General features: G+C 37.5%; 1 protein-coding gene and 1 pseudogene across 8 annotated transcripts in view; both read right to left on the bottom strand.

Moving 5' to 3' along the window:
* Window positions 1-22,916, bottom strand: part of MAST2 (microtubule associated serine/threonine kinase 2) — a 185,095-nt gene that overhangs the window by 90,521 nt on the left and 71,658 nt on the right. The gene's annotated exons all lie outside the window — the stretch shown is intronic.
* On the bottom strand, window positions 4,249-4,843 carry LOC129069406 (60S ribosomal protein L12-like; annotated as a pseudogene).

Below are 22,916 nucleotides of genomic sequence, written 5' to 3'. Positions count from 1 at the left end.
AGGGTCTCATAAAGCCACAATCATGGTGTCCCCTAGGATGCTTTCTCACATGGAGGCTTAGTTGGGAAGAATCCACTTCTAAGTTCAGCTGGGATGTTGGCCAAATTCATTTACTGGTGGCCATAGGGCTGAGGACCCTAGCTACTTGCTGGATATGGATTGGAAGCCACCTTCAGCTCCTAGAGGCTGCCGCTGTCCCTTGCCACACAGGCTTTTCCAACATAGCTGCCTACTTCATCAAGCCATTACAGTCTCTATAGTGATTCTACTATCTAGACAGTCTTATATACCATAATATAGTCACAGAAATGCTATCCCATCATCTTTACTATTTTTTACTGGTTAGAAACAAGTCACAGGTACTGCCCACACTCAAGGGGAACAGGACCACACAAAAGTATGAACACCAGGAGGAAGAAACTCCATAGAGGCCACCATGTTTATCACACATGACTATGAAGCAGACAAACCAACAAATAATCCCAAACTGATTTCTATAAACTATTTTAGGACCATTACAAATCAAGATTTAATTGAACAATATTTTATTTTCTTTAAAATATCCCAGCACTGAAAAATTAAAGATGACATGAAGAAATGTTATATGGTCCTAAATATTGCTTTAAGAGATGATAAAATTGCAATTTTGCCCTGGCTGGTGTGGCTTAGTAGATTGAGTGCTGGCCTGCGAACCAAAGGGTAGCTAGTTCGATTCCCAGTCAGGGCACATGCCTGGGTTGCAAGCCAGGTGCCCAGGAGGGGGGCACACAAGAGGCAACCGCACACTGATGTTTCTCTCCCTCTCTTTCTCCTTCTCTTACCCTCTTTTTCTAAAAATAAATAAATAAAATCTTTAAAAAAACAAGATGATGAAATTGCAATTTAAAATAGTAATTTATAAAATAACATTAAAATACTGTGTAATATCTTCTGTGACAACTATAACTTATCATGAGACTCCATTACAAAGTTTAATGTGTGGAATTCATGGTTCATTTCTCAATCTATCTATTGCTTTAAGTTTTGTTTTTTTTTTGCCAGTTCCAACTTCTACTGCTACAACAGAACAAATATCCTTTAAGCAGAACTTAACCTTTTTTTAACTCTAAGAAAAAAAATGACTCAGAAAGCCTGTTAATTTGGCATTATTGTACAAATAACACTATTTTAAAATTTTAATACATTTTATTTACACTAATATATTTACGATATCATTTCAGTACATATAATACTATTAAACAATTAACAAGATATTTTATATTCTTCTTCCCAAGTTTTGAGATGTAATGGACATCAAATAACACAATTTATAAGAAATCTTGATTACAACATAGTGATTTCACAGAAATAAAGCCAAAAAATGTATGGATATTTTATTTTATTTTTTTAAATCATGTTTATTTTATTACAGTTTTCTCTATTTTTCCCCCTTTGCCCTCCTCACCCATCCCACCCCAACCTCCTCTCCCACAGTCAGTTCCCACTCTGTTGTCCATGTTCATGGGTCATTCATACATGTTCTTTGTTTAGTCCCTTCTCCTTCTTTCCACCATTGTCCTCCTTCTCCTTCCCCTCTGGTCACTTTCAGTCTGCTCCATGTTTCCTTGCCTGTGGTTTATTTTGTTCATTAGTTTATTTTGTTGAATAGATTCCACTTATAGGTGAGATCATGTGGTATTTGTCATTCACCGACTGGCTTATTTCACTTAGCATAATATTCTCCAGTTCCATCTATGTTGTTGCAAAAGGCAGGAGTTCTTTCTTTCTTTCCTTTTTTTTTTTTAAATGCAGAGATTTTATTTATTTTTTAAATGTCAAGACCCATTCAAAAATATTAAAAATTTAAAATCCATTAGTCCCAGCAATTAAAACAACATGACACCAGCACAGAATTAAGTAGATCAATGAAATAAAATGAGCATTCTAGAAATAAACGTATATATCTAACAATATAGGATTAAACTGATATTTCAAATCAATGGGGAAAATAAGGCTTATTTAACAAATAAGGTGCATGAACCACTATTACGTGAAATAAAACAAATAGCCCTATTTCATACATCATATAAAAAATATTCAGGTGAGTTAAAAATTAATATGTAAAATCAAAAGAGTTTAAGGAGAAAATACAAAATAGTATTTTTCTTACCCTGAAGTAACATATTCAAACCCAGAAACTGTAAAGTAAAATATTGACAATATGACTATATTAAACATTTAAGGCTATACATATAAAAAAGTTAAAGGATAAGTAATAGAATAGGAAAGTATTTGCCACACATCTAAAAAAGAGTTACTAGTCCTTTTTTTAGGGGAAAAATTCTACATTTAATCAAAAAATGGATAAAGAATACCAAAAGTCATTTAAAGCTTTTTAAAAATAGAAATAGGAAAGAAATGGACAAAAACAGGTTTAGTTTCAACAAGTAATAAAGTAACAGTTAAAATAACACATCATTGTCACAAGATTAATTAGTATTAAAAACATTGGTAATATCAAGTACTGGTGACTGTGAAAGGAACTGGATATTCATAGACTCTTTTCCTTCATCTTCTTAAAGCAGTCTCTTTAGCATATTTTGCAATTCTGGTTTGGTGGAAGTGTATTCTTTCAGCCGTCTTTTGTCTGGGACACTCCTTATTTTACCTTTCATTTTAATCGAGAGCCTTGCTGGGTAGAGCAGTCTTGGTTGCAGGCCTTTGCTTTTCATGACTTGGAATATTTCTTGCCATTCCCCTCTGGCTTGCAGTGTTTCTGCTGAGAAGTCAGCTGCTAGCTGTATCGGGTCTCCCTTAACATGTTACTACCTCTTTCTCCCTTGCTTCCTTTAGGATTGTGTGTCTTTGATATTTGCCATTTTAATTATGATGTGTCTCGGAGTGGGCCTCATTGGGTCCCTCTTGAATGGGACCCTCTGTGCTTCCCAGACTTGTGTGACTTTTTCTCTCCTCCAATTAGGGAAGTTTTCCATCATGACTTTTTCAAACAGGTTCTCTATCCCTTGCTCCTCTTCTTCTCCTTCTGGTATCCCTATTATATGGATATTACTATGTTTCATGTTGTCTGGCATTTCCCTAAATGCCTCTTCATTCTTTTTAAGTCCTTTTTCATTTTCTTGCTCTTTCTGGGAGCTTTTTTCTACCTTATCTTCCAGCTCACTGATTCGATCCTCGGCTTCATCGAGCCTGCTTTTGATTTCTTCTACTGTGTTCTTCAATTCATAAATGGTATTATTCATTTCCTCTTGCATCTTATTGATAATTTATATGTTCTTTCTGATGCTGATATAGTTTGCAGTAAGTTTCACATAGTTTCCCTGAAGTTTTTTGTAATTCTCTCTGAGCTTACTGAGCTCATTGAACTTCCTTGGAACCATTGTTTTGAACTCAATATCTGATAGTTTACTTGCCTCTATTTCATTTAGTTCTCTTTCTGGGGATTCCTCCTTTCCTTTCAACTGAGGTGTATTTCTTTGTCTTCCCATTATTTGTGAGACTCTTCTTTTTTTTTGCTTCTGCATCTTAAATTGATCTGTCTTGATTTCCTGACTTTGTGGTGTGAACTTCTATGGTAGGAAACCACTGTTTTTACTTTCTGGATCTGCCTCTTATGTCAGATGTTGACCCTTAGGCAGTCTCTTCGAGATTTCCAGTAATCTACTGTTTGTGGCTATCTCCTTCAGCTGTTAATCTAGTCACTCTGCACTCAGCAGGCAGGCTTAGACAGCTCAGGGTGGGGCGGGGGGAGTCCCTTCTGAGGGGTGGGGTTATTCGGTCCTCTCACGCTGCTGTTGCTCAGGGGAGTGGTCTGCCTGAGCCATATGGCTGCTGCTGTATGGGGGAGGAGTTAGCACTGGGATCCCACTGGCTACTCTCTCCATCCTCTCCCCAAAGCCTTTGTCTCCAGTCTCTCCTCAAGAATCTCTAGACCACTCTGTGCTCCCTTTAGCTAGGGATCTACTATTTGTGGCTGCCACTCTGTACTCAGCAGGGCCAGAGTCCCCCCTGGGGGTGGGGATACTGTGTCCTATCATTCTGTTACCACTCAGGAGAGTGATCTGCCTGAGCAAGATGGCTGCTGCTCAATGAGGGAGAAGTCAGCACCAGGATCCCACCAGCTACTCTCTCAGTTCTCTCCCCAAAGCCTCTTTCCCCAGTCTCTCCTCAGGCATCTCTAGCCCACTATGTCCCTGCCATTGCTGAAGCCCAAGATAACTGGCTGCAAATAAAAATTTATGCATTGGCTATTTATTTATTTACTTAGTTGTCAAATGATCTTTAATTGAAATATTTTCCTTTGTAGGTCTTAACTAGCTGGGCATTCCACTGCACCGCTGTTGATGTCATCTATGATGTCATGGGGGTGGCGGCCATCGACATTGCAGCCCACAGACTAGGCAGTCCCCAGGATCTCTTTAATGGTTCCAGAGAGCTCTCTAGCTAAAGATCGGTGCCGCATCTGTCGGGCAATGTTGATGATCTCATCAAAAGTGATATTGCCACTGTGCTTAATGTTTTTTTGCTTCTTTCTGTCTCATGGTGGTTCTCTGAGGGCTTTGATGATCAGGGCAGAGGAAGAAGGCACTACCTCAGCCTGGGCCTGTCTGTTCTGAAGGGTGAGTTTCACTGTAATCCTCAGACCCTTCCAGTCACCAGTTGCTTTGGCGATGTCATCACTAACATTTTCTGGAGACAGACCCAGGGGGCCAATCTTGGGGGCCAGGGCAGACGTGCCAGCGACTTCCCCGCTGGTGCACCACAGGTATACGACTTTGATCTCGTTGGGGTCGAACTTCAGCAGCATGATGGAGGCGGCTGGTGTCGGATGAACCCGGATTCGGGACGACCGAAGACAGTTGCACCTTCACGTCCTCTGAGCCAAAAGCCGAAAGCGCACTGGCCCTTTAAGCAGCTCTTTGCATCTCCAGCCTCCCATCTCTGGCAGAGAGCCACCCTGCCGCTTTTCACAGCTGGCTGTTAGCTATGTACTTTTGGGGCTCTGGTGCTGTAGACTGGAGATCGCCTCTTATGATTTAGACCCAGCTCTTCTCAGGGGGATCCATCTGGCCGTTTCAATATCCTCTTGGTGCTGCCACCGTGGGTGCCCCGCCCACCTTCTAGAGTCTCTACCACACCCCTACAAGTTAGGTTGTGCTAAAGCTGATTCTTCTGTCTGTTGGAGGTTATAAGGCTCCTCTCTCGCTCTTGTTCAGTTGTTTGTTCCAGGTGATTTCTCCACAATTTCGTTGTAATTCCAGGTTGGTCCTGAGAGGAGGCCAGTGTGACTTTCACTGACTTTTCCACCACTGATTCTCCATATGGATATTTTAATAACTTACAAATTCTTTGCCTTTACTTTGTTGCTCAGACAGATGAACATCTACTAGATGTGTGCAGTATTAATTCAACTGTCATTTTTGATATTTTTTCCATCTTTCAATCATAAAAATTGGTAAGAGAAAAAAATGATGACTGGTTATAACATCTATCTGGTTCCCTTATTAGTGATGAGGTTTTTTTAAAAAAGAAAATCTTTAAATGTTTTCGATTTGTATCTGAATGAGAGACATGATTTTATCCTTTCTGAAAAACTGCCTGTTGAACAATGTTGGAAGTCCTCCATCAAAATGCCCAGCGGATTCACCTCAAAGAGCCACACAAGGAAAGTGCACTTCACATGGAATACCCAGGCTTCCCAAGGAGAATCTGAAGTTTACTCACCCTCTAATTTTTCTAATTTAAATTTTCCTTTATATAATCAGGTTTTGTTTTAGGTTTGTTTACGGCTGATAAGTTACTCCCATTGGTGTTAACATCCCCAGGTATGTATCCAAAAGAAATGAAAACATATATCCATAAAAAGGCTTGTACATGAATGGTCACAGCAGCTTTACTCATAATATGTGAAAATTGAAAATGACACAAATATCCATCAAACAAATAGTAGTACATTCACACAAGTAAATACTAAGCATTACTATGAACAGGGGTACTGAAACATGAAGGAAGCCAAATATAAAAGAGTAGATACGCATGATTTTCACAAATATGAAATTTTACCACAGGCAAAAGTACTCTATAGGGCCATTGCCTATTACCAACTTTACAGCAGATCAATGGTTGCCTGAGGCCAGGTGGTGAAAAAAGAATTGAGTGCAAAACTACCCAAGAAATATCTTGGGGTAATAAAAATATTCTATATATTGACTGTGGTGATAGTTGAGGATTCCAAAGAGCTGATTTCCATAGGTTATAACATCAATGATAACTGTACAAAAATGAAAATAGAATTTTTTTATTGGCTTTAACAACAGATATTTATTTCTCACAGTTCTGGAGAATGGAATCTAATAAGATCATTGTACCAGCAAATTTGGTTCCTTGTGAGGGTCCATTTTCTGGGCTGCAAATGATCTTCTCACTATGCCTCATGACAGAGAGAAAGAGGGAGGGGGAGACAAAAGGGGAGAGAAATGGAGAGGGAGTGGGGGGAAAGAGAGACAGAGAGAGCACATGCACAGGCTCATGCTCTGCTCTCTCTTTTTCTTCATAGAAGGATCTAATCTGATCATGGGTACCCCGCCATCATGACTTCATCTAAATCTAATTGCTTCCCAAAGGCCCCATCCAAACACCATCAGACTGTGGGGTAGTGAGACAGCATAAGGGGGACCTGGATCTGGGACACCAAGGACACTGGATAAGGGAAATGGCAGAGCTGGCACTACTCCGCCAACCCCTCATAGAACCTCAAGGGTGCCAGATGGCCAGAAGAAACACCAGATAAGCTCACCACAGGAAGGTCACTACTCTTCCACTCCCTGCTCAAAAAAACTACAGAACTTTATTTCCCTTCTAACAATTTGCTTCTCCAACCCCCACGTGGAAAATTCCACTCTCTGCTCAAAGATTGTGTGAGCCCTTCCCTCCCTCACCAATAAAAGCCTCTCCTCCCTCAAGCAGTTGAGAGAACAACACAAAATCTTATTTTTTTCGGGATTGTCTCCTTTGTGCTCAAGCTTAATAAAATCCATCTGACAATTTCTCTAAGGTGTCCTCTTAATTTCTATCTTGGGGAAGCCAAGAACCCTAACGACAATAATAGCAGGGTTTGAACTCATGAGCTTTGGGAGGACACACACATTCAGTCTAAAACACTACTTGAAACAAATAATCCCAAAAATTAGTGCCTCAAAAAACATCATAATCTTTATGGTTCAGTGGGTTGACTGGGATTGGCTGGGTGATCTGAGACATTTTTAAATCCTTATTTATTGATTCATTTGAAGATAGCAATGATAAATGCACTGCATGTTAAATATCATCTTACTATTATCATAAAATTAAATCTGATCATGATGGCCCTTTAAGAACTGTCCTCAAGTAAATAAATAAGTCCAGAATATAAAGACTAATGAAGAAAAACACTTGAAAATTTGGCCCTAGCTGGTCTGGCTCAGTGGATTGAGTACCAGCCTGCAAACCAAAGGGTTGCTGGTTCAATTACCAGTATAGGGCACATGCCTGGGTTGCAGGCCGGGTCCCCAGTAGGGGGCGCATGAGATGCAACCACACATTGATGTTTCTCTCCCTTTCTTCCTCCCTTCCCTTCTCTAAAAACAAATGAAATCAAATCTTAAAAAAATAACTTGAAAACTTGAATGGGTGAAAAGGTGACGGGATACGAAGTACAAATAGATAGTTACAGAATAGGATTGGGAATGTAAAGTACGATACAGGAAATAGAGTAGCCAAAGGATTTATATGTATGACCCATGTACATGAACAATGGTGGAGGGACTGCCTGAGGGAGTGGGGGGTGCTGGCTAGAGGAGGGGCAAAGGGGGGAAAATCAGGACAACTATAATAGCATAATCAATAAAATTTAATTTTCAAAGAAAGAAGAAGAAAAGTGATTCCCCCCCTCCATGGTTAGTAATACCATGCCACAAGTCTGAAAAGCTATGAATTGGTTAAAATCTTAGTAAAGTTTGCTTAGTTTTAATGAGCCAGTCTCCATGGTTTACCATTTATTGTCTTTACCTACAATATTAAAGGTTACGGTGCTATTTTTTCCCTATGTAATAATGCCCAGGTAACAAATATTTTGTGTCGTACTAGAATAATTTTCTTTGCTTTAAGCTGACTGTTTATGTCCTTAATTACTTAAAAAAACAAAGGTTCCTCATAAAAAAAAGAAAGTTGTGATTATTCAAAAGTGTATTACCTTCTGTTTATTTTTAAGTGTTTTATTGTTGCCTTGGTTAAATAACTGGGTATCGTTTCTCAAACACCAACATTCCTATCTTTGTTTCCACTAAAAATTCTTCCAAGTTTTGCCTTTTCAAAATCGCATCCTAAATATTAAAAAAAAAGGAAAATAAAATTTTCAGTATATTTTTAACCACCTAAGACTATCTTTGAGATATCCCAGAGCACCCCTAAAAAAATCACAAGAAGCATCCTTTCACAATTATAAAGAGGTACTAGAAATAATTAGGTTTATTTGATATTTTACTACTGATGAGTTTCATAGGGAGACATATCAGAAAACATACTCAGCCTTCCCCAATTTAAATTTGTATAAGTAAAATGCTATTAATATAAAGTTTCTAGAAATTGTTTAATTTATAAGTTCCTAGAGATTTGCCAATGCCCTTCTTATCCATGTTTCTCTTTGAGTCCTGATGGTGTTTTGCCAGATTTTAGGAAATAATAGTTTAGTGTTTTCAATCTTAATTTCAATTATTATTTAAAATGCTGACATGGTAACAATCTTGCTTCTAACATTTGAATTTAGCATCTTTTAGGTCACTGGAGTTTTATAAAACACAGATGTCTAAGACTTAACTCTAGACTCACTGAGTCTTACGTTCTTGGTATGTACATTATGCCATAGATTATTATATGTTATACATAAAAGTTTTTCTCTCTGTAAAAATTATGTCCATTCATGTTTTATAAATTAGATATAATATTTACTATCTTCTTGGAAATGAACTACTCTTACAGATATTTGCTAACATTTTTTAAATTGCTTTTATTATTCATTTTGCATGCCACAGAATCAACTGAATTCCCTTGCTACAGTTGCATTATTCTTGTTATGAACTTTCATTACACCTTTCATGTTTAAAAATTACCAGTAATAAGCTGACCACAGCTATTTTAAGTCTCTATCACCTAAAGAGAGATTCTGTTTTACACTGATTCTAATCTGAAGGCTCTGAAATCAACTAGAAGCCAGAGTCTGTTTTCAACAAAGGATTGTTTGTCTCAGAGTCCCATGGAAAAGGACTGTAGCAGGTATTTCAAACTACTGACACTTCAAAGAATAGACTCTTGGGTACAGGCTTCTGATACCATCACTTGGATAGGTCAAAAACTTCCAGACCACCCCAGTGGACTGAGTCAGAATCTCCAGAACTCTTCAGTCAAGAAGCGTACTACTAACCTAAGATCTAGTGAAATGAGAATTACAGAGGACTGAATGAACTAATGAGGGATGATTGTATTGGGTTGGCCAAAAAGTTTGTTTGTTTTTTTCCATAAGATGGCTCCAGTAGCACTTAGTTGTCTTTAAACACATTCGAAACAATTTGGTTAAATTGTATTGTGACAGCTATCATATCAGCATGTCTTTTTAAAAAACATTGAAATTTTTGTGTACCCATTTTAATATTGAAGAAGGAAAGAAACACATAACATATTTGGCATATTATGCTCTATCATTTCAAGAAAGGTGAAAACACAACTGAAACACACAGAAAAAAGATTTGTGCAGTGTAGGGAGAAGGTGCTGTGACTGATCAAACATGTCAAATAGAGGTTTGTGAAGTTTTGTGTTGGCGACTTTTCACTGGATGATGGTCCAAAGTTGGGTTGACCAGTCAAAGCTGATAGACATCAAAGCAAGACACTGAAAACAGTCAACATTATACTATGCAGGAGATAACCGACATACTCAAAATATCCAAATGAATGAATTTATTGGTGAAAATAAAAAAATATGTCTTTTATTTTATAGAAAAAACTATATAGACTTTTTGGCCAACCCAATAGTTATTTGTTTGCAATACTGTCTTACTGTCTGTTTTCTGCATATATAAGAAAGCCTGCTTTCTTCCTTCTCAAACAATCTAAACTTTTAACAATTGAGTAGCCCTTTCCTTTGTAAAATGAAACATCCCTGATTCTTATCTGATTCTGACTCTCCCCAGTGAGGTTTAAGAAAGTCTTATTGAATTTCCTTATTGAATCCCCTTATAAAGTGATTGTAAAGTCTGGTTATGTAACTAAGGGTTGGCCTGAAATGTCATATTTGAGAATGATGCTTACTAACTCAGGCATTATAAGCAACTGTTAAGGAACCATGATTGACTTTATGGAGCCAATACCACAAACCCTCCCAGGAAAACTGGTCCGATACCTGGATTTATAGCGTCTGGACTTACAGGTGATAAGGAAAGTCACTTCCTGGCAGGCCCAGGACCCTTAAGACATTCTGGGGACCTTAAGAAGAGAAGAATTCACCCAAATTTATAGGTACTGAAGATGAAACCTGATAGTTTCTTCATCGTGGCTTTTTAACCTCAAAATTCAGTAGAGGCTTTTTAAAGTTTAATGAGATCTTTTATAAAATTTCCGGCAAATTTAAGAAGGCTTATATGATAAATTAACATTATTGCTACCCCTATGTAAACAGCCAGGCTAAACTTTAAACCAATGTTGTTTTGTAATTAAGAATAGTATCTGATACTGCTTTAGATCAAAATGGTGCGGGAGACCATAAGACAACTGGATATGAGCAAAGATAAAAAGATTATATTCTGATGGAAAACTGTTTTATTATTTAGAGAATACATTATTTGATTCTAGGGTTTTATTGTCTTTGAGTAATTTTACAACTCTAAATGATAGATAGCTGATAGCAATGTAAAATAGTTCTTGTCTATAGATATACAAATAAACTGTGTATAGTGGAGGTTCAACTGACTTCCCATCTACCCATAGAAAAATCAAGTTCTATAAACACTAGTAAATTTATTTCAACATTTCTTTACTACACATAAATTTGTGTTTCCTTCACTTCTCCTACGAACTGGTGGCAACATCTGCCTGGTAATCTTATTACTATTGAATTAAATGAATTATTTAACATGTTTTTTAAAAATAAATAGCTTTACACATCTATTTATAATTTGTTATTATGAAACTTCTCAAATTAGGAGGACATTTTATTTTACATATGCAACATGTCTTATTTTACAGTTTGTTAATTTGACTTAAAACTCTTAAACATTTATCACTCCATTTGTATTCTTGTCCCAAGCCACACAAATGTTAGCAACAGGCCTAAGTGATTGCCTACTCAGGGATAGAGCACTGTACTACACAACATAGTACTGACCTCATAGAGTCTACCATCTGCTATGGACTAAATTGTGTCCCACATTTGTGGGACACATAAATTCATATGTTGAAGCCCTAACACCCAATGTGGCTGTATTTGGAGAGAGTGTCTTTAGGAGCTAATTAAGATTAAATGAGGTCATAAGAGTGGGGCCCTAATCTGATAGGACTGGTGGCCTTACAAAAGGAAGAAGATATTCATTCATTCTCTCTCTGTCTCTCTGTTTCTCTCTCTCTCTCTCTCTCTCTCTCTCACACACACACACACACACACACTCACTCACTCACTCATACCCCTCCACCCCCAAGGAAAAACCACAGTAGGATGGTGACTGTCTGCCAGCCAGGAAGAAAATCCTCTCCAGAAACTGACCATGCTGGCACCTTGATCTTGAATATCTAGCCTCCAGAACTATGAGAAAATAAATTTCTACTGTTCAAACCATCCAGCCTGTGGCATTTTATTATGGCAGCCCACACAGACTAATAGATCATCCAAAGGGGAAAAAAAGACAAATAACTCTTTATTTACAATTGCTGTGAGAGCTATAAAGGAAAAGTACAAGGTTTAATGAAGGCACATTCTGGGAAACTCAACTTAGGCTATAGACAGCAAGGTATGGGTGAGGTCAGAGAAGTCTTTCATAAGGAAGTGAGACATAAACTGAGATTTGATGGATAAGTAGGAGCTAGCCAGGTACAGACGAAGAAAACAAATTCTCAGGTGCAGGGAACATACTGTGCAAAATACGTAGACAAAGACAGGAACCAGATTGTACAGATAGTTTTATAAGCCATGTCATGACTTTCAAGTATGATACAAAGAATAATAAACTATTCAATCAACAAGTTTAAATAAACAGTTAATAGTCAAATATGCACTTTAAAAAGGCTTTTCAGACTATTGTATCATAGATGGGTAAAATGGGGGTAAGCAATGCTAGGGGGAAAAAAAGACCAGTTAGGAAGGTAGAGTAGTAGCAGAAGCAAGAGATCACAATGGCTTGGACCATATGGACATACCAGTGGTAGCAGAGAGAAGTAGAGGAAATTAAGAGAGGTTTAAGAGCATAACAAAGGAAATGTGGATGTGAAGAAAAGGAAGGTAACAAGCATTAACAGCATTCTGTCTTGAGGAAGTGGTCCATTAATAAGGTGGAGAAGAAGAGAGGCATCGGTTTTTAAGAAATATAATGACTTCAGTTTTGTAAATGGTAAAGTTGAGAGATCTCTGAGATATCCAAGTAGGTTATAATGAATTGGGAGTTGTGAGATCTAGACATATTTTGTGAGGATTGGAATAACAATAGCTATTCTTGATATGATAGTAATAAAATAGGCTCTCAAGGATTTTCAATTCTCAGGTCCTGTATCCACACACTGATGGCTTACTAATAAGCCACATACTTGGTTTTTTTTTTTAAACAACAAAATGGTTCCTGCTGAGAAACTAGTGATTACAATTACTCCATTCCTGCCAACCTCTGCCAATTCCTAAGGAACCTATGTGAGGAACCTATGTGAGATCATTTCCTACTTGAGCCCAATTAAAAAAAGACTACTAAATGCCTTCCACTGAGGAACCTATGTGAGATCATTTCCTATATGAGCCAAATTTTAAAAAGACTATTAAGTGTAACACAAAGCTATCATTCTGGTCTTTACAGTCCGAGAAAGTATCAAAATTACCTGATTTTCAAAGTCCACAGAGAAACTAAAGCCTTGTACCAGGCACCACCGATACCACACAAAGGGTATCTATGTGTAGCAGGTGGTATCTTTTTAGCACATTCCCCAGAATCATTTATCAGGCAAATACCATCAAATTGCATCAGAGTGGGAAAGTACATGATACTGTCTCTCATGCCAGTTTCACAGGGACAAAGATTGACACATCACATCCTTAAGCCCCAGGATCTCCTCCCTGCCCATTGCCTATCACTGCAGACACCTGACATTTACTTTTTTTTTTCTTTTTATTGAATTTATTGGGGTGACACTGGTTAACAAAATTATGCAGGTTTCAGGTGCACAATTCCACAACACATCATCTATACACTGTATTATGAGTTCACCACCCCAAGTCAAGTCTCCATCCATCACCATTTATCCCCCGTACACTCCTACTCCCTCTCCCCCCAGTAATCACCATCTAATGGTGATTAGATATTCATCTAATATCTGATGTCCGAGTCCACTGCCCACATTAGTAAGTCTACAATGCAAAAGGATAACTATCCCCAAGGACTCTAAGAATGAAGGCCACCAACAGTGATGTGTGCGCCTATGAGTGTGCACCAACAGCTGCTACAGCTACATCTTCACTCCTAGAGTACATTCTTGACCTCTATTGAATGCTAACAACCTCAAAGAAATAAAGCCAAGACATTTCAAGAAATACGAGGACAATCACCTTAGGTTGATTAGAAAGAGCTTAACTTTTTGGGTAACTAGAAATATAAACACTATTTACATTGAGTTCCTAAGTATGTAGGGCCTAGGTACTGGTGCTGAAATTCACAAACAACAACAAAAATCCTATTTGAAAGGAATTTTGAAGAGGAGGCCCCTCAACAGAGCTGGGCAAAGGAAGCCATTCAGAGCTGTTTCAATTGAGAAAAAGCAAAATACACTTCTATACCTTGGGTAAACAAATACAAATAGTTACTACTTCATTTTCTTTCAATTTTCTTCCATAGTCCAGGCGAGTAGTTCTATACTTTCAAGATTATCAACTCCTCCAGGTCTGATATTCTAGGCCAGATTTTTTTAATGTGTTAAAAAAAATATCCGGATGGGTTTAGACATGAAATAGTTTTCTAAAAATGAAAATGATTTAATTTCAGGATGCTACATCTAAAATAAATGGTATGAGACAAGCCAAAAAACTTTCATAACCAACTTGCCCCAACAAAGCCCTTATCATTGCAGGCCTGGATGTTCTCATTCCCCATGTTGGAATTTAGTTTGTCTCTTCCCTAATGTGACCAAAGCCGACCATGAATATCTGTGGCTTTTCCAAGGCATACTATTGTTCATTTAACTTGGTTTAGGATCTTACTAATTTGTTTTTCTTTAAAACTTACAACTTCAAACAGGTAATTATAACCTGCTAATAAATAATAAAAAATAATTAACAGCTACCGTTTTTTCAAAGTTTACTAGTAACAGGTGTTGGGCTAAATTCTAAAACAGTGACAAATTGTTGTGTTCTTAATTGCAGGCACTATACAATACACTTTACATGCCTAATCTTTTATAGATAAATTGAGGAAACTGAGGCTACTGTGAAAAAATTGTCAGTGCTTCTGTCCAAGGCCAATACTTCCCACATGTACCCAGATGTCCTCAATTTTTGCCTATTTAAAAACATTCCAAAAGAGAGAGAGAGAGAGAGAGAGAGAGAGAGAGAGAGAGAGAGAACATTGCAGCAACTGTTCCCTTCTTTCCTGTATCAGCTTTTCCTTCTCTACTGGAAAATTTCACTGAAATATTAACATGAGATAATATCTGAAATTTATATTTTTAAAAGAAGGGAAAAACCTTAACTCCACAACCTTTTCCAGAAGAGCTATTATCTGGTTTCTATTTCAGAGCTCTTAGAAAGAATATTATATGCATACTCATTACCTTCTCCTCCAAAATATCAGAAAAGGAACAATAATTAAATGAAACTCTATATAACCTTCACTTAAGACTTAACAACTGTTAACATTTTGTAACATTTGCTTTTTCTCTCCTTTCTCCACACACACACACACACACACACACACTTTTTCTTAATTATCTGAACTGTGTGAAAGTCAGTTGTAAGTATCATAACACCTCCCTCATATATGTCCACAGTTAACACCCTCGGTATAAAAACAGGGAAGAAGCACCACACAACTGTCACACTAAGGAAGTTTAACACTGACACAACATTATCTAACAGAAGTTTACATTCAGACTTCCAGTCAAGACGAAGGTGTAGGTAAACACACTTTGCCTCCTCACACAACTACAGCAAAAATTACAAGACTACAAAATAAATATCACCCAGATTCATCAGAAAACTGAGCTGTATGGAAGTCCAACAGCCAAGGATTTAAAGAAGCCACATTCATCCAAACAAGTAGAAGAGGGAGCAGAGAGGCACAGAGAGGTATAAAGGCACAGGAAGGCGAGGGGACCGGAGAGGCGGTGAAACGGGGGTCTCACATACACATGTGGCAGATAAAAATCGGGAGGGATGCCTCAGGAACAAGAGATCCCAGCCCCAGGCCAGACCACCCAGACCAGGGTTCCAGTGCCAGGAAGTTAAGTCCCCATAACTTCTAGCTGTAAAAACCAGTAGGGCTGGGGCAGCAGAGGAAACTGCATGATTCTCAGGAGACTCCTCTTAAAGCCCCACTAAGGTCTCGGGATTTACGCAGACCCACCCTCTCCCTCCCCGCCCCCGACCCCCCGCCCCGCCGACCCCTGGGAGTCAGCACCAGGGCCACAGCTGGAAGGGCACAAGTGGCTTACAGGAGTAAAGTGAAGTGACTGACAGCAGGGGATGCTGGGAGACAACTTCCTCCAAGGCAAATCTGCTGAGGTCAGGCAGCAGCCTATCAGATGCAGAGTTCAAAACACTGGTTATCAGGATATTTAAAAAACTTATTGGGTAGTGCGACAGCATAAAAAAAGACCCAGGTAGAAATGAAGGTTGTATTAAATGAAATAAAGAAAAATCCACAGGAAACAACAGTGAAGGGGATGAAGCTGAGAATCAAATCAACGATATGCAACATAAGAAAGAAAAAAAATTAAATCAGAACAGCAAGACGGAAAAAGAATCCAAAATAATGAGGATAGAATAAGGAGCCCCTGGGACATCTCCAAATGTGCCAACGTCCAAATCATAGGGGTGCCAGGAGAAGAGGAAGAGCAAGAAATTGAAAACTTAATTGAAAAAATAACAGAGAACTTCCCCACTCTGGTGAAAGAAATAGACTTCCACAAAGTCCAGGAAGCTCAGAGAGTCCCAAAGAAGGACCCAAGGAAGCACACACCAAGCCACATCATAATTACATTACCCAAAATAAAAGGAGAGCATCTTAAAAGCAGCAAGAGAAAAGGAGACAGATACCTACAAAGGAGTGCCCGCCCATAAGACTCTCAGCTGATTTCTCAAAAGCAACTTTGCAGGCAAGAAGGGATTGGCAAGAGGTATTCAAAGTGATGAAAAGCAAGGACCTCCAACCTAGATTACTCTATCCAGCAAAGCTATCATTGAAAATGGAAGGGCAGATAAAGTGCTTCCCAGACAAACTAAAGCTAAAGGAGTTCATCATCACCAAGCCCTTATTATGTAAAATGTTAAAAGAGACTTATTTAAGAAAAAGAAGACCACAACTGTGAACATTAAAATGACAACAGAGTCATAACTATCAACTGAGTCTAAAAAACAAAAAAAACTAAACAAACAACTAGAACAGGAACATAATCACAGAAATGGAGATCACATGGAAGGTTATCAGTGGGGAGGGGACAGAGGGAGAATGAGGGAAAAGATAAAGGGTTAATAAGCATAATTGGTAGGTACAAAATAGACAGTGGCGGGGGGGGGTAAGGGTGTGTGTGTTAGGAATAGTGTAGGAAATGGAGAAGCCAAAGAACTTATATGCATGACCCATGGACATGAACTAGGGGCAGGGTGTGTGGATTGCTGGAGGAAAGGTGGGTACCAGGGTGAAGGGAGGCAAAGGGATAAAACTGGGACCACTGTAATAGCATAATCCATAAACTAAACTAAAAAAAAAAAAAAGAATCAACCAATTAATGCATAATAAGTGGAATAGCAAAAAAAATAAAATAAAGTATAATAAAATAAAATGGTGGAGGTTGGGTATGGCAGGAGAGAGTAATGGGGGGAAAATGGGGACAGTTATAATTGAACAACAATTTTTAAAAAAGAAAAATAAATAAAATAAAATAAAATAAAATAACTAAAGAGCTAAAAACCTAAAACTCTTAAAAGGAAACAGAGGTAAATCATCATAATCATCACTAGTTCTGTGTTTTCTTAGATTCCATATGTGTCCATTTGGCATCCATTAATCACAGGGCCCAACTAACAGCCAAAGTTGTTTATATCTCCCCTGTGATCTACCTTTTGCAGGTGTGCAAAAATCCTATTAGAATCCTCCAACTAATCCTGAGACCATACTCCCACCCACCTCCTTTATCAAACTCTCACACATCAAGCCAACAATTCCCTTGTCCTGTATCACTCAGGGCCAAACCAGACAACTACAGATCACAAACATATAGCCCAGAGCCTGCCAGCATTATTGAAAGTAGCCAGTCCTAAGCAGTTTACCCTGCCCTGCCTTGCCTTTCCTGCAGAAACTCCAACAAAGGCATTGGCCTAAGTTTTTCCCTTGCTCCTTTCTGCCTCCTGGCCAAACCTTTAGTACTTTCCATAAGTGGTCTTGCACAGCATGGCATAGCATGCCCCCTCCTCTTGAGGAAATTATAAGTAATAAAGTCTTCTTTCAATAGTATTGGCCTCTCTGTGTCATCACTCAGTCACCTTTATAAATTAAGGCCTGGGAACAAATAAGATATTGAATTAGGTAATGGTTTCTTAGATATGATACCAAAAGTATAACCAAAGAAGAAGCAAAGAAACTGGACTTCATCAAAATTACAATCTTTTATGCATCAAAGATCACTATCAGGAAAGTTAAACAACATCCCACAGAACGGGAAAAATACTTGCAAATTATATATCCGGTAAGGGTCTAATATACAAAATATATAAAGTACTCTTACAATTCAACAATGAAAATCAAATAAATTAAGAATAGAGGCAAAGGACTTGAACAGGCATCTCTCCAAAGAAGATATTTAAGTAGATAATAAGTACATGAAAACAGTCTCAACATCATTATTAATTAGGGAAATGAAAATCAAAACCACAAGGAGAAACAAATTCATCAAAGTTGTAAAATACAAAACCAATGCAAAAAAATCAGCTGCATTTCTATATACTAACAATATAAAAACTGTAAGAAAAAATTTCATTTATAATAGCATCACAAAGCGTAAGATATTTGAAAATAAATTCAACTAAGAAGGTAAAAGACCTGTACACAAAAACTACAAAGCATTTCTGAAAGAAATATCCCATGTTCCTAGATTGGAAGATTTAATATTGTTATGATTACAATATTACCCAAAATGATCTGCAAATTCAACACAACCCCTGTCAAAATCCCAATAATATTTTTTTGCAGAAATAGATAAACTCAACCTAACATTCGGGAATCATAAGAGACCCAGAATAGCCAAAACAATCTTGAAGAACAAAGTGTGAAATCTTGATTTCACATTTCCTGATTCAAAACTTAGTATAAAGCTATCACAACCAAAAATGTGGTACAAACATATAAATCAATGGAACAGACAGGAGAGGCCCAATATAAATCTTCACATATGTGGTTAAATATTTTTGACAAGGATGCCAAGATCATTCAATGACATATAGACAGTTTTTTCAACAAATGGTCCTGGGAAAACTAGATACTCGTATGCAAAAGAGTGAAGTCAGACATTACCTTCCACCATAAACAAAAATTAACTCCAAATGGGTCAAAGACCTAAATATAAGAGCTAAAACTATACAACTTGTAAAATAAATCATAGTAAGGAAGTCTTGTGTCATTGGATTTGGTGATGATTTCTAGGATATGACACCAAAAGCACAGGCAACGACAACAAAAAAATCGACTTCATCAAGATTAAAAAACTTTTGTGCATCAAGGACACTCAAGAGAGTTAAAATGCAGGCCCCCAAAATGGGAGAAAATATATACAAATCACATATCTGATAAGAGTTTAATATCCAGAATATATAAAAAATCCAAACTAAAAAAAAACAAAAATAAATAATCCAATTAAAAAATGTGCAAAGGACTTGATTTTTCTAAAAAAGGTTTACAAATGACCAATAAGCAGATGAAAAGATGCTCATCATCACTAGTAATTAGGAAAATGCAAATGAAAACCACAATGAGATACCACTTCACACCTATTATGATGGCTATTATTTTAAAAATGGACCATAAAAAGTGTTGGCTAGGATGCAGAAAAATTGGAAACCTGGTGCATTGCCAGTGGGAATGTAAAATGGTACAGCTGCTATAGAAAGTAGTATGGTGGTTCTCGAATTTAAACAGAATTCTTATACATTCCAAAAGTCCAAAATAATTGAAAGCAGGGACTCAAACAGATACTTGTACACCCATATTCATTGCACAACAGCCAAAAGGTAGAAGCAACTCAAATGCCCATCAACAGGTAATGGATAAACAAAATAAATATATATACACATACAAATGAGTATTATTTAGCTTTGAAAAAGAATTAAAGTATTGATGCATGCTAAAACAGGGATGAATCCTGAAAAAATTACACGACCTGAAAGAAGCCAGACACAAAAGGCCACGTATTATATAATGTCCAAACTAAGCCTATCTATCAAGATAGAAGTGGACTGGTGGTTACCAGGGGCCAAAGGAAGTATGGAATGGGGAATGACTGCTGGTGAGTAGGGGGTTTCTTTTGGGTGATAAAACGTTCTGAATTAAGATCGTGGTAATGGTTGTAAAACTTTGTGAAGACACTAAAAACCACGGATTATATACTCTTTAACTGGTGATTATATGGTATGTGAATTATATCTCAATAGAACAAATTCTACCTCCCCCCAAAAGTACCATTTAACAGATCACATTATTTCTCCGCTTAAAACAACTCACTGACTTTCTGTCCCAATCAGTATAAAATACAAAGTCCATTCTGTGGCCTAAAAGGCACTACAAAATTCAGCCCCTGCCTCATATTTTTCAGTGCCCCACCACCACCTCCCAACCCCAACCCCACTGTTCACTCACCAACAGCCAACCCAGCCTCCTTACATCCTCCTACCTCAGGACCTTGGCACATGCTGTATATACCCCTTTACCTTGAATGCTCTTGCCAGACCACTTTCTCTGTTCACCTTAATGAAATAATTCCTACACAACACTATTTAAAATTTCAGCACTACCCCATAAAAACACATAGTGTCATATGTCTTATCTGGCTTTATTTTTCTTCATATCACTCAATACCATATATGTTTTTGTCATTGAAGCTCCATGAGAGCAGAAACTTTGTCTGCTTAAACACTACTATATCTCTAGGTCCTAGGCTAGTACTTGCACGTAATAAGAACTGAATAAATATAGTATGATGGATGCATGAATGGATAGATTAATTTAAGCAAATGAATGAATGGAGGCAAAAAGACAAACACATATAGTAACTTGTTTTTACCAAAATGGTAGTGTTAAGACTCAAATTCTGGTCTGCCTCTGAAGCCAACATTCTTCAATTCTGTGCTATACTTCCACTTACCAATTTGGAGATACGGAAGGAATTACTTGTTGAGTGTGTATATTGTATAATGTACGAGCAAGGATTTTGTATAATGCCAAGATATCATATACACCTAGAACTCCATTACTGAGTTCTGTCCATTTTAATGTAACTGACATATTACACGGAAAAGTGTAACACATTGAGAGCCTCCAAAATTACTGAACTCCACTTGTTTCATAACTTTCAGGAATTTTCAAAATCATGCTAATTAACTGAACTTGACTCTCTCTCAAAAGATAAGAACAAACTAGCTGCAAACCCCAAATGAACTTTTTGGCCAACCCATAAAGTATACTAGGGAGAATATGCAAAGGAAATGGGCCTTTATACCTGGAATGGGCATACAGTAGCATCTGCTTTTTTGCAAGAGCCATTTGGAACAGAGGCAGAAGGGATATAACACCCCTCTTCTTCCAATCAAGACTCAGATGACAATTATAATAACTGTTAAAACTTTTTAGACTAGACTACGAGAACAAGAAACAGTGGGACAAATGGTAAGTCACACATGTTTTATTAACATCAGTTTCTCCATACTTACTACAAACTTCTTAAAGCACTAATTAAACTTATTTGAACATCTTATTCTTTGCGGTTCTTACCTTCCTGGCTTTCTACTACACATACTGGGCTGGCAAAAGAATCCATATAGCTTTTTCCATAAAATAAAAGACACATTTTTAATTTTTACCAATCACTCTATTGATTTGGATATTTTGATTGTGCTATCTTACACTATTTGGACAGGGGTGCTGCTAAACAGCTTCCAATGCATAAGACAGCCCCACAGCAAAGAAATATTTGGCAAAATACCAATAGTACCAAGAAACTTCCCAAACCACTTTTGACATGTTCCATCAGTCACAGCACCTCCTCCATGCACTACACAAATCTTTTTTTTTTTGCCTTCCATTTGCTTACCTTTCTTGAAATAATAAAGCATTACACGCAAAAAATGCTGTGCATTTTCTTCCATCTTCAATAGTAAAATGGCTGCACAAAAATTCACCAATTGTGATAAGATTTTTTAAAAACGCATGCTGTTGTGACAGCTGTCACAATACAACTTAACAAAATTGCATTTGAATGAAGTTAAAGACAACTAAGCACTACTAGAGTCATTGTATAGAAAAAACTAATGAACTTTTTGGCCAATCCTACTTTGCTTTCTACTGCACACTCCTTACAAAGACTTGGCCAGCTCTATGCAGACAGGTACCATGAAGCTTCGGTTATTTTGGGAGATGACTAAGTACAGAAATAATTTTACAATGAGGCAATTCTAGCCCAGAAATATAGTTCCTATTGAAATCACACAGGACTTGTTAGCAGCAAACCCTAGATTAGTATCCATGTTTCCTGGCTTTCTTCCATAACAAAATTGTTTCTACTCTTCCAATACTAAAGATTAAAAATTATTATTTGTACTGAGAAACTTCTGGTTTGCCTAACTAAAAGTCTCCAAAAAAAAAAAGGAATGTGTCTAATAGAATCTTAGGACCTGAGAACTTAGTGTCCAACACATAGTACGCATTAATGTGTATTTACTGAATGATCAATTACTTAAACAGGAGTTACTTTATTAAAAAGTGTTTGTATCTGGTCCTTATTAATTAAACATTTTAAGGCAGTTAGAGTAGACCTGACTTTAGATACTACTAAAATGACCAAGATGTTCCTCTGGTTGAAAACTAAAACGATCCAATAATTCCTCCAGTTTCAAATAAAAATCATTTTCACAAGATATTCTTTCTTCCTTCTCCTTCTTAGCAAACTCCATTCACTGAAGGCACACATTCCTGGAAGAAGCTAGCTGCCTCAGGCCTTAATTCATTCCACCTAATCTTAAGCTAAGACAAATCTCAGAGAACTCCCGAAGAGAGGGAACCAAAAAAACAAGCAAACAAACAGAAAGCTGGATATAGTAGGAAAGTGACTAAGTACAAATATTTGCTGAACATGACACTAAAAAGTCACTCCCTTTCAGTTATGTATACCTACTTGGTGTATCACTTCATTAAGAGTCCTGGTATTCCCTTGTCCAGTTTCTA

Source organism: Pteronotus mesoamericanus, unplaced genomic scaffold (assembly GCF_021234165.1).
Source record: "Pteronotus mesoamericanus isolate MK-2021 breed Mesoamerican mustached bat unplaced genomic scaffold, CSHL_Meso_final contig_221, whole genome shotgun sequence".
Taxonomy (NCBI): Eukaryota; Metazoa; Chordata; class Mammalia; order Chiroptera; family Mormoopidae; genus Pteronotus; species Pteronotus mesoamericanus.
This window is presented reverse-complemented; position numbering and strand designations above follow the sequence as displayed.